The following is a 12,356-nucleotide window of genomic DNA, read 5'->3' as shown; positions in this document are numbered from 1 at the left end:
AGATATACCCATATTCCTATCAGAAGTAGATGAAGTATGTTCCTGGGCATGTGTATGTGTGATATTTCACCCATAATCCCCATACAGAACAATAGTTATACCCATATTCCTATCAGAAGTAGATGAAGTATGTTCCTGGGCATGTGTATTTGTGATATTTCACCCATAATCCCCATACAGAACAATAGTTATACCCATATTCCTATCAGAAGTAGATGAAGTATGTTCCTGGGCATGTGTATGTGTGATATTTCACCCATAATCCCCATACAGAACAATAGTTATACCCATATTCCTATCAGAAGTAGATGAAGTATGTTCCTGGGCATGTGTATTTGTGATATTTCACCCATAATCCCCATACAGATCAATAGTTATACCCATATTCCTATCAGAAGTAGATGAAATATGTTCCTGGGCATGTGTATTTGTGATATTTCACCCATAATCCCCATACAGATCAATAGTTATACCCATATTCCTATCAGAAGTAGATGAAGTATGTTCCTGGGCATGTGTATTTGTGATATTTCACCCATAATGCCATACAGAACAATAGATATACCCATATTCCTATCAGAAGTAGATGAAGTATGTTCCTGGGCATGTGTATGTGTGATATTTCACCCATAATCCCATACAGAACAATAGATATACCCATATTCCTATCAGAAGTAGATGAAGTATGTTCCTGGGCATGTGTATGTGTGATATTTCACCCATAATCCCATACAGAACAATAGATATACCCATATTCCTATCAGAAGTAGATGAAGTATGTTCCTGGGCATGTGTATGTGTGATATTTCACCCATAATCCCATACAGAACAATAGATATACCCATATTCCTATCAGAAGTAGATGAAGTATGTTCCTGGGCATGTGTATGTGTGATATTTCACCCATAATCCCCATACAGATCAATAGATATACCCATATTCCTATCAGAAGTAGATGAAGTATGTTCCCGGGCATGTGTATTTGTGATATTTCACCCATAATCCCCATACAGAACAATAGATATACCCATATTCCTATCAGAAGTAGATGAAGTATGTTCCCGGGCATGTGTATGTGTGATATTTCACCCATAATCCCCATACAGAACAATAGTTATACCCATATTCCTATCAGAAGTAGATGAAATATGTTCCTGGGCATGTGTATGTGTGATATTTCACCCATAATCCCCATACAGAACAATAGTTATACCCATATTCCTATCAGAAGTAGATGAAATATGTTCCTGGGCATGTGTATGTGTGATATTTCACCCATAATCCCCATACAGAACAATAGTTATACCCATATTCCTATCAGAAGTAGATGAAATATGTTCCTGGGCATGTGTATGTGTGATATTTCACCCATAATCCCCATACAGAACAATAGTTATACCCATATTCCTATCAGAAGTAGATGAAATATGTTCCTGGGCATGTGTATTTGTGATATTTCACCCATAATCCCCATACAGATCAATAGATATACCCATATTCCTATCAGAAGTAGATGAAGTATGTTCCTGGGCATGTGTATTTGTGATATTTCACCCATAATCCCCATACAGAACAATAGTTATACCCATATTCCTATCAGAAGTAGATGAAGTATGTTCCTGGGCATGTGTATGTGTGATATTTCACCCATAATCCCCATACAGAACAATAGTTATACCCATATTCCTATCAGAAGTAGATGAAGTATGTTCCTGGGCATGTGTATGTGTGATATTTCACCCATAATCCCCATACAGAACAATAGTAATACCCATATTCCTATCAGAAGTAGATGAAGTATGTTCCTGGGCATGTGTATTTGTGATATTTCACCCATAATCCCCATACAGAACAATACATATACCCATATTCCTATCAGAAGTAGATGAAGTATGTTCCTGGGCATGTGTATGTGTGATATTTCACCCATAATCCCCATACAGAACAATAGATATACCCATATTCCTATCAGAAGTAGATGAAGTATGTTCCTGGGCATGTGTATTTGTGATATTTCACCCATAATCCCCATACAGAACAATAGATATACCCATATTCCTATCAGAAGTAGATGAAGTATGTTCCTGGGCATGTGTATGTGTGATATTTCACCCATAATCCCCATACAGATCAATAGTTATACCCATATTCCTATCAGAAGTAGATGAAGTATGTTCCTGGGCATGTGTATGTGTGATATTTCACCCATAATCCCCATACAGAACAATAGTTATACCCATATTCCTATCAGAAGTAGATGAAGTATGTTCCTGGGCATGTGTATTTGTGATATTTCACCCATAATCCCCATACAGAACAATAGTTATACCCATATTCCTATCAGAAGTAGATGAAGTATGTTCCTGGGCATGTGTATGTGTGATATTTCACCCATAATCCCCATACAGAACAATAGTTATACCCATATTCCTATCAGAAGTAGATGAAGTATGTTCCTGGGCATGTGTATTTGTGATATTTCACCCATAATCCCCATACAGATCAATAGTTATACCCATATTCCTATCAGAAGTAGATGAAATATGTTCCTGGGCATGTGTATTTGTGATATTTCACCCATAATCCCCATACAGATCAATAGTTATACCCATATTCCTATCAGAAGTAGATGAAGTATGTTCCTGGGCATGTGTATGTGTGATATTTCACCCATAATGCCATACAGAACAATAGATATACCCATATTCCTATCAGAAGTAGATGAAGTATGTTCCTGGGCATGTGTATGTGTGATATTTCACCCATAATCCCATACAGAACAATAGATATACCCATATTCCTATCAGAAGTAGATGAAGTATGTTCCTGGGCATGTGTATGTGTGATATTTCACCCATAATCCCATACAGAACAATAGATATACCCATATTCCTATCAGAAGTAGATGAAGTATGTTCCTGGGCATGTGTATGTGTGATATTTCACCCATAATCCCCATACAGATCAATAGATATACCCATATTCCTATCAGAAGTAGATGAAGTATGTTCCTGGGCATGTGTATTTGTGATATTTCACCCATAATCCCCATACAGAACAATAGATATACCCATATTCCTATCAGAAGTAGATGAAGTATGTTCCCGGGCATGTGTATTTGTGATATTTCACCCATAATCCCCATACAGAACAATAGATATACCCATATTCCTATCAGAAGTAGATGAAGTATGTTCCCGGGCATGTGTATTTGTGATATTTCACCCATAATCCCCATACAGAACAATAGTTATACCCATATTCCTATCAGAAGTAGATGAAGTATGTTCCTGGGCATGTGTATGTGTGATATTTCACCCATAATCCCCATACAGAACAATAGTTATACCCATATTCCTATCAGAAGTAGATGAAATATGTTCCTGGGCATGTGTATTTGTGATATTTCACCCATAATCCCCATACAGATCAATAGTTATACCCATATTCCTATCAGAAGTAGATGAAGTATGTTCCTGGGCATGTGTATTTGTGATATTTCACCCATAATGCCATACAGAACAATAGATATACCCATATTCCTATCAGAAGTAGATGAAGTATGTTCCTGGGCATGTGTATGTGTGATATTTCACCCATAATCCCATACAGAACAATAGATATACCCATATTCCTATCAGAAGTAGATGAAGTATGTTCCTGGGCATGTGTATGTGTGATATTTCACCCATAATCCCATACAGAACAATAGATATACCCATATTCCTATCAGAAGTAGATGAAGTATGTTCCTGGGCATGTGTATGTGTGATATTTCACCCATAATCCCCATACAGATCAATAGTTATACCCATATTCCTATCAGAAGTAGATGAAATATGTTCCTGGGCATGTGTATGTGTGATATTTCACCCATAATCCCCATACAGAACAATAGATATACCCATATTCCTATCAGAAGTAGATGAAGTATGTTCCTGGGCATGTGTATGTGTGATATTTCACCCATAATCCCCATACAGAACAATAGTTATACCCATATTCCTATCAGAAGTAGATGAAGTATGTTCCTGGGCATGTGTATGTGTGATATTTCACCCATAATCCCCATACAGAACAATAGTTATACCCATATTCCTATCAGAAGTAGATGAAGTATGTTCCTGGGCATGTGTATTTGTGATATTTCACCCATAATCCCCATACAGATCAATAGTTATACCCATATTCCTATCAGAAGTAGATGAAATATGTTCCTGGGCATGTGTATTTGTGATATTTCACCCATAATCCCCATACAGATCAATAGTTATACCCATATTCCTATCAGAAGTAGATGAAGTATGTTCCTGGGCATGTGTATTTGTGATATTTCACCCATAATGCCATACAGAACAATAGATATACCCATATTCCTATCAGAAGTAGATGAAGTATGTTCCTGGGCATGTGTATGTGTGATATTTCACCCATAATGCCATACAGAACAATAGATATACCCATATTCCTATCAGAAGTAGATGAAGTATGTTCCTGGGCATGTGTATGTGTGATATTTCACCCATAATCCCATACAGAACAATAGATATACCCATATTCCTATCAGAAGTAGATGAAGTATGTTCCTGGGCATGTGTATGTGTGATATTTCCCCCATAATCCCATACAGAACAATAGATATACCCATATTCCTATCAGAAGTAGATGAAGTATGTTCCTGGGCATGTGTATGTGTGATATTTCACCCATAATCCCCATACAGATCAATAGATATACCCATATTCCTATCAGAAGTAGATGAAGTATGTTCCTGGGCATGTGTATTTGTGATATTTCACCCATAATCCCCATACAGAACAATAGATATACCCATATTCCTATCAGAAGTAGATGAAGTATGTTCCCGGGCATGTGTATTTGTGATATTTCACCCATAATCCCCATACAGAACAATAGATATACCCATATTCCTATCAGAAGTAGATGAAGTATGTTCCCGGGCATGTGTATGTGTGATATTTCACCCATAATCCCCATACAGAACAATAGTTATACCCATATTCCTATCAGAAGTAGATGAAATATGTTCCTGGGCATGTGTATGTGTGATATTTCACCCATAATCCCCATACAGAACAATAGTTATACCCATATTCCTATCAGAAGTAGATGAAGTATGTTCCTGGGCATGTGTATGTGTGATATTTCACCCATAATCCCCATACAGAACAATAGTTATACCCATATTCCTATCAGAAGTAGATGAAGTATGTTCCTGGGCATGTGTATGTGTGATATTTCACCCATAATCCCCATACAGAACAATAGTTATACCCATATTCCTATCAGAAGTAGATGAAGTATGTTCCTGGGCATGTGTATGTGTGATATTTCACCCATAATCCCCATACAGAACAATAGTTATACCCATATTCCTATCAGAAGTAGATGAAGTATGTTCCTGGGCATGTGTATTTGTGATATTTCACCCATAATCCCCATACAGATCAATAGATATACCCATATTCCTATCAGAAGTAGATGAAGTATGTTCCTGGGCATGTGTATTTGTGATATTTCACCCATAATCCCCATACAGAACAATAGTTATACCCATATTCCTATCAGAAGTAGATGAAGTATGTTCCTGGGCATGTGTATGTGTGATATTTCACCCATAATCCCCATACAGAACAATAGTTATACCCATATTCCTATCAGAAGTAGATGAAGTATGTTCCTGGGCATGTGTATTTGTGATATTTCACCCATAATCCCCATACAGAACAATAGATATACCCATATTCCTATCAGAAGTAGATGAAGTATGTTCCTGGGCATGTGTATGTGTGATATTTCACCCATAATCCCATACAGAACAATAGTTATACCCATATTCCTATCAGAAGTAGATGAAGTATGTTCCTGGGCATGTGTATTTGTGATATTTCACCCATAATCCCCATACAGATCAATAGTTATACCTATATTCCTATCAGAAGTAGATGAAGTATGTTCCTGGGCATGTGTATTTGTGATATTTCACCCATAATCCCCATACAGATCAATAGTTATACCCATATTCCTATCAGAAGTAGATGAAGTATGTTCCTGGGCATGTGTATTTGTGATATTTCACCCATAATCCCCATACAGAACAATAGATATACCCATATTCCTATCAGAAGTAGATGAAGTATGTTCCCGGGCATGTGTATGTGTGATATTTCACCCATAATCCCCATACAGAACAATAGTTATACCCATATTCCTATCAGAAGTAGATGAAGTATGTTCCTGAGCATGTGTATTTGTGATATTTCACCCATAATGCCATACAGAACAATAGATATACCCATATTCCTATCAGAAGTAGATGAAGTATGTTCCTGGGCATGTGTATGTGTGATATTTCACCCATAATCCCCATACAGAACAATAGATATACCCATATTCCTATGAGATGTTGATGAGATATATCACCAGGCGTGTGTAACCCGATATTCTACACATAATCCCATATAGTTACAATCTTTTTTTCCCTGTATTTCCATTGAATTCCCTTCTTGCTATATTACAAGAAGTCATTTCCTGGGCTGCATTTGTAAAATGTGCTGCCATCTAGTGGTCGAGTCTAGTATTGCAGCCCATCATCCCATCATCCCAATATGCAGTTTAGTCCGTCCCAGTCATAAGTAACAACGTTAACCAGGGCCGGCGTCAACACCCGGCCTAGCCGGGCAATTGCCGGGGCCCTGACGAGACAGGGGGGCCCACTCACACAGTCATAGAGCCATCTGGCTGCTTTAACCCTTTCTACCCTTTCAATTTGCGCTGGCACAAGCATCTTCTCACTGTCAGTGCAGGGCCAGGCACACATAGGGGTTAATTAAGGACACAGCCAGCGTGACATTGTGGGCGGAGAGTTCTCCTGCTCTGAATCTCCTGACTGTGTGCACTCCTGAACTTATCAAGGAGACGGAGCTCCTACCAGCACCTGAGTGAGTGCAATGCTATATCGCTGTATGTTCTGACAGTCTGGGACTGGGACGGGTGACCTGGGGCGGCCATGGGCTGGGCGGCTGCAGCTGATATATATATACTACAGCAGCCTCCCAGCCCAGGCCCCCAGCACAGCCTGTATAGATACAGTGTATATAATATATATACAGGACAGGTGCTGGGGGCCTGGGCTGGGCGGCTGTTGAAGTATATACACTGCACAGTACCACTCCCCTGTATATATACACTGTACAGTACCACTCCCCTGTATATACACACTGCACAGTACCACTCCTCCTGTATATATACACTGCACAGTACCTCTCCTCCTGTCCTGTATATATACAGTGCACAGTACCATTCCTCCTGTATATATATACCGCACAGTACCACTCCTCCTGTCCTGTATATATACACTGCACAGTACCACTCCTCCTCTCCTGTATATATACACTGCACAGTACCACTCCTCCTCTCCTGTATATATACACTGCACAGTACCACTCCTCCTGTCCTGTATATATACACTGCACACAGGGCCGGCTCCAGGTTTTTGAGGGCCCCGGGCGAAAGAGTCTCAGTGGGCCCCCCCCCCTTTAAAATATATCACGATTCATGATGCCCAGATACAGCGGAGAAATATAGGTATAGTACAATGCCAGATTTCACTTCTTACATGAGTGATAGCTATTGTAAATTCTGCAGTGTATATATACAGGGGAGAGGTACTGTGCAGTGTATATATACAGGAGGAGTGGTACTGTGCAGTGTATATATACAGGAGGAGAGGTACTGTGCAGTGTATATATACAGGGGAGAGGTACTGTGCAGTGTATATATACAGGAGGAGCGGTACTGTGCAGTGTATATATACAGGAGGAGCGGTACTGTGCAGTGTATATATACAGGGGAGAGGTACTGTGCAGTGTATATATACAGGAGGAGCGGTACTGTGCAGTGTATATATACAGGGGAGAGGTACTGTACAGTGTATATATACAGGAGGAGAGGTGCTATGCAGTGTATATATACAGGAGGAGTGGTACTGTGCAGTGTATATATACACAGGAGGAGAGGTACTGTGCAGTGTATATATACAGGAGGAGTGGTGCTATGCAGTGTATATATACAGGAGGAGTGGTACTGTGCAGTGTATATATACACAGGAGGAGAGGTACTGTACAGTGTATATATACAGGAGGAGTGGTGCTATGCAGTGTATATATACAGGAGGAGTGGTACTGTACAGTGTATATATACAGGAGGAGAGGTACTGTGCAGTGTATATATACAGGACAGGAGGAGTGGTACTGTGCAGTGTATATATACAGGACAGGAGGAGAGGTACTGTGCAGTGTATATATACAGGACAGGAGGAGTGGTACTGTGCAGTGTATATATACAGGACAGGAGGAGAGGTACTGTGCAGTGTATATATACAGGAGGAGTGGTGCTATGCAGTGTATATATACAGGAGGAGAGGTGCTATGCAGTGTATATATACAGGAGGAGTGGTACTGTGCAGTGTATATATACACAGGAGGAGAGGTACTGTACAGTGTATATATACAGGAGGAGTGGTGCTATGCAGTGTATATATACAGGAGGAGTGGTACTGTACAGTGTATATATACAGGAGGAGAGGTACTGTGCAGTGTATATATACAGGACAGGAGGAGTGGTACTGTGCAGTGTATATATACAGGACAGGAGGAGAGGTACTGTGCAGTGTATATATACAGGACAGGAGGAGTGGTACTGTGCAGTGTATATATACAGGACAGGAGGAGAGGTACTGTGCAGTGTATATATACAGGACAGGAGGAGTGGTACTGTGCAGTGTATATATACAGGACAGGAGGAGTGGTACTGTGCAGTGTATATATACAGGAGAGGAGGAGTGGTACTGTGCAGTGTATATATACAGGAGAGGAGGAGTGGTACTGTGCAGTGTATATATACAGGACAGGAGGAGTGGTACTGTGCGGTATATATATACAGGAGGAATGGTACTGTGCACTGTATATATACAGGACAGGAGGAGAGGTACTGTGCAGTGTATATATACAGGAGGAGTGGTACTGTGCAGTGTGTATATACAGGGGAGTGGTACTGTACAGTGTATATATACAGGGGAGTGGTACTGTGCAGTGTATATACTTCAACAGCCGCCCAGCCCAGGCCCCCAGCACCTGTCCTGTATATATATTATATACACTGTATCTATACAGGCTGTGCTGGGGGCCTGGGCTGGGAGGCTGCTGTAGTATATATATATCAGCTGCAGCCGCCCAGCCCATGGCCGCCCCAGGTCACCCGTCCCAGTCCCAGACTGTCAGAACATACAGCGATATAGCATTGCACTCACTCAGGTGCTGGTAGGAGCTCCGTCTCCTTGATAAGTTCAGGAGTGCACACAGTCAGGAGATTCAGAGCAGGAGAACTCTCCGCCCACAATGTCACGCTGGCTGTGTCCTTAATTAACCCCTATGTGTGCCTGGCCCTGCACTGACAGTGAGAAGATGCTTGTGCCAGCGCAAATTGAAAGGGTAGAAAGGGTTAAAGCAGCCAGATGGCTCTATGACTGTGTGAGTGGGCCCCCCTGTCTCGTCAGGGCCCCGGCAATTGCCCGGCTAGGCCGGGTGTTGACGCCGGCCCTGACTGCACAGTACCACTCCTCCTGTCCTGTATATATACACTGCACAGTACCTCTCCTCCTGTCCTGTATATATACACTGCACAGTACCACTCCTCCTGTCCTGTATATATACACTGCACAGTACCTCTCCTCCTGTCCTGTATATATACACTGCACAGTACCACTCCTCCTGTCCTGTATATATACACTGCACAGTACCTCTCCTCCTGTATATATACACTGTACAGTACCACTCCTCCTGTATATATACACTGCATAGCACCACTCCTCCTGTATATATACACTGTACAGTACCTCTCCTCCTGTGTATATATACACTGCACAGTACCACTCCTCCTGTATATATACACTGCATAGCACCTCTCCTCCTGTATATATACACTGCATAGCACCACTCCTCCTGTATATATACACTGCACAGTACCTCTCCTCCTGTCCTGTATATATACACTGCACAGTACCACTCCTCCTGTCCTGTATATATACACTGCACAGTACCTCTCCTCCTGTCCTGTATATATACACTGCACAGTACCACTCCTCCTGTCCTGTATATATACACTGCACAGTACCTCTCCTCCTGTATATATACACTGTACAGTACCACTCCTCCTGTATATATACACTGCATAGCACCACTCCTCCTGTATATATACACTGTACAGTACCTCTCCTCCTGTGTATATATACACTGCACAGTACCACTCCTCCTGTATATATACACTGCATAGCACCACTCCTCCTGTATATATACACTGCACAGTACCTCTCCTCCTGTGTATATATACACTGCACAGTACCACTCCTCCTGTATATATACACTGCATAGCACCTCTCCTCCTGTATATATACACTGTACAGTACCTCTCCCCTGTATATATACACTGCACAGTACCGCTCCTCCTGTATATATACACTGCACAGTACCTCTCCCCTGTATATATACACTGCACAGTACCGCTCCTCCTGTATATATACACTGCACAGTACCGCTCCTCCTGTATATATACACTGCACAGTACCTCTCCCCTGTATATATACACTGCACAGTACCTCTCCTCCTGTATATATACACTGCACAGTACCACTCCTCCTGTATATATACACTGCACAGTACCTCTCCCCTGTATATATACACCGCACAGTACCACTCCTCCTGTATATATACACTGCACAGTACCTCTCCCCTGTATATATACACTGCACAGTACCACTCCTCCTGTATATATACACTGCACAGTACCTCTCCCCTGTATATATACACTGCACAGTACCCTCCCCCTGTATATATACACTGCACAGTACCGCTCCTCCTGTATATATACACTGCACAGTACCGCTCCTCCTGTATATATACACTGCACAGTACCTCTCCCCTGTATATATACACTGCACAGTACCGCTCCTCCTGTATATATACACTGCACAGTACCGCTCCTCCTGTATATATACACTGCACAGTACCTCTCCCCTGTATATATACACTGCAGAATTTACAATAGCTATCACTCATGTAAGAAGTGAAATCTGGCATTGTACTATACCTATATTTCTCCGCTGTATCTGGGCATCATGAATCGTGATATATTTTAAAGGGGGGGGGGCCCACTGAGACTCTTTCGCCCGGGGCCCTCAAAAACCTGGAGCCGGCCCTGACGTTAACAATACAATAATTAAAGCGAAATAAGACGACCCTGCTCATGAGAGCTTACAATCTACAATACATGTGGGTAATAAGTGGTATCTAATAGTACACAGTGTGTATAGTAAGCAATACTTACTTTATGTAGTGTATATAAGGTGTGCACAGTTCTATATGTAGTGTATATACTGTATATAATAAGGTGTGCACAGTACTACATGTAATGGATTTACTGCCTCTGCACAGCTCCTGTCGGCGGGCAGCTCGCAGTGGCGGTCCATCCCATACACCATTTGTTAGGTAACTTACCCCTGTATAAAGGTGGGCTCTGCTCCTGACTCAGCATTGTCTGTCACGTTTTAGCAAGAAGACGGCGACATAAAGTGCAGCCGCGCAGGAGAGAGCAGTGGCCTTATAGTCCTTCATCGCCCCACCTCCGGGGAGCTCCCCCACACGGTCATATGCCCGAGTCCTGATATTAAAGGGCCACTGTCACTGCATTGCAGCAATGCCGGCTGCAGACCCGTGCCTCCCACAGACCCCTCTAGGACACTCCCTGCAATGTCCGGGCTTCTCCCTCACCGCAGCCCTTTCAGGAGTCTTCTGCCTGGCAGCTCCCCGTCGTCTCTCCTCTCCGGCCGCACGAGTAGTCTCTGCACCTACCGTTACCTCACCGTGTCCTCATGTGTCTCCCTCACCGGGAATGCACACACAGGACGGGGAATGTGACTTTATCTTTTTTTTTCCTAGCTGACTTACCTCACCCTGTGCGATGCGAAATATATATCTTTCCTATTCTTAGATCAGTCATTTTCAAACGTGTGTAAATCTTGAAGTCCAGATTCCTGTAAAGGGGTTGCAGGGTGAAGGCCAGGACTGCCCCTGGAATCTGGTAAACAGAGTGGTTTGTGCTAAGCCTGTCTGTGGTAGCCATTTTTTTTAGCTGGCGGGCGAACACTAATATTCTGTAGAAAGTCTCCTCCTGTTCTGCATAGAAACAATATTGTGGAACGCTCCCGTAGTTAGTGTAAAGTAAGAGTCATATTGAGCAATCACAGGATATGACATGGTTGTGACTACATTTCCACTCAG

At 41.9% G+C, this 12,356-nt stretch overlaps 1 protein-coding gene across 2 annotated transcripts in view; it reads right to left on the bottom strand.

The window, feature by feature from the left end:
* LOC143774562 (uncharacterized) overlaps window positions 1-11,857 on the bottom strand; it is an 85,891-nt gene extending 74,034 nt beyond the window's left edge. For both annotated transcript variants that reach the window (XR_013215553.1, XR_013215554.1), the window contains exon 1: window positions 11,574-11,857. The gene's annotated coding sequence lies outside the window, so the exon portion shown is untranslated. The remainder of the gene's footprint in view (window positions 1-11,573) is intronic.
* Between the last annotated feature and the right edge of the window lie 499 nt (window positions 11,858-12,356).

The sequence above is a fragment of the Ranitomeya variabilis genome, chromosome 5 (assembly GCF_051348905.1).
Source record: "Ranitomeya variabilis isolate aRanVar5 chromosome 5, aRanVar5.hap1, whole genome shotgun sequence".
Taxonomy (NCBI): Eukaryota; Metazoa; Chordata; class Amphibia; order Anura; family Dendrobatidae; genus Ranitomeya; species Ranitomeya variabilis.
The sequence above is the reverse complement of the archived record's forward strand: the minus strand, read 5'-3'. Positions and strand labels throughout refer to the sequence as shown.